We start from the raw sequence: 1008 nt of genomic DNA, 5'->3' as shown, positions 1-1008 counted from the left end.
GCTTGGGAGACACCTGTTGAGTTTATAACAGTAATACTCAAAAGTAAAACACTATAAAGACACTATTTCCAAAAATCTTTGCAATAAAATCATTTAGATCATACCAGAATTTTGGGTTTGGAAGCCAGTTGTGTTGACGATAACATCAGTTTGTGCTTTAGTGATGTCATCACATACCATCTCCAGTCTGACTCCACCCAGCAAGGCTGCAACTTCATCATTCGTCACAGAGATGTGACGATAAAAAGAAGCTAAAGGTGTAGTGATAAAGAAAAAATATGAAAAGTATGTTAAACTTTTATTTAAAATCTAAAATCTAGGTAACAGGCATTCATCATGTGCATGCAAGGACAAACTAATTCAATGGCAAAGATGCTCTTTAACATCAAGTGATTAAAGCAGAAAAAAAAGCAAAACACTTTTATGCAGAACTTCATGTTTTGCATTATCAGACATTTAATTTCTAGGGGCCATAAAAACATTTAATATAAACTTAAATGTGGCATGAGCTTAAAAAACAATCAAAAGCTCAAAACCATTTGTTTGTTTGTTTTATTACAAACATGTTAACAATATACAGAAAATCATTTTAAGCAAAGGCTTAAAATGATTGTCTGTATAAAGTGAAAGAAAAATGTATTTCTTTTCTTATTTTAATGAAATTAAAATAAAAAGTGTACAAGTATCTACATTTTTTTTCTAAGATAACTCCCATGTCGAAAATAAGTGGGAAGAAGTACAAACTTAATTAATCCTACCCATTCAACATTAGCTATCAATCTTCACCAATCTACCTCCCCGTCAACACAAACACTAGTGAAATTATAGACATATTTGGAATGTTTAAATATGATTTCATATAATAAGTTATTTTCATATTTTTACATATCTTCATAGTCCATGAAAATAATGTATTTATACTTTCTTTTAAACAATTTTATGTTTGAACATTGGGCCTCATGCAAGAACCGTTCGTACGCACAGATTTGTTCTTAAATTGTGCGTACG

The sequence above is a fragment of the Austrofundulus limnaeus genome, unplaced genomic scaffold (genome assembly GCF_001266775.1).
Source record: "Austrofundulus limnaeus strain Quisiro unplaced genomic scaffold, Austrofundulus_limnaeus-1.0 Scaffold3056, whole genome shotgun sequence".
NCBI lineage: Eukaryota > Metazoa > Chordata > Actinopteri > Cyprinodontiformes > Rivulidae > Austrofundulus > Austrofundulus limnaeus.
Note: the sequence above shows the minus strand (reverse complement) of the source record.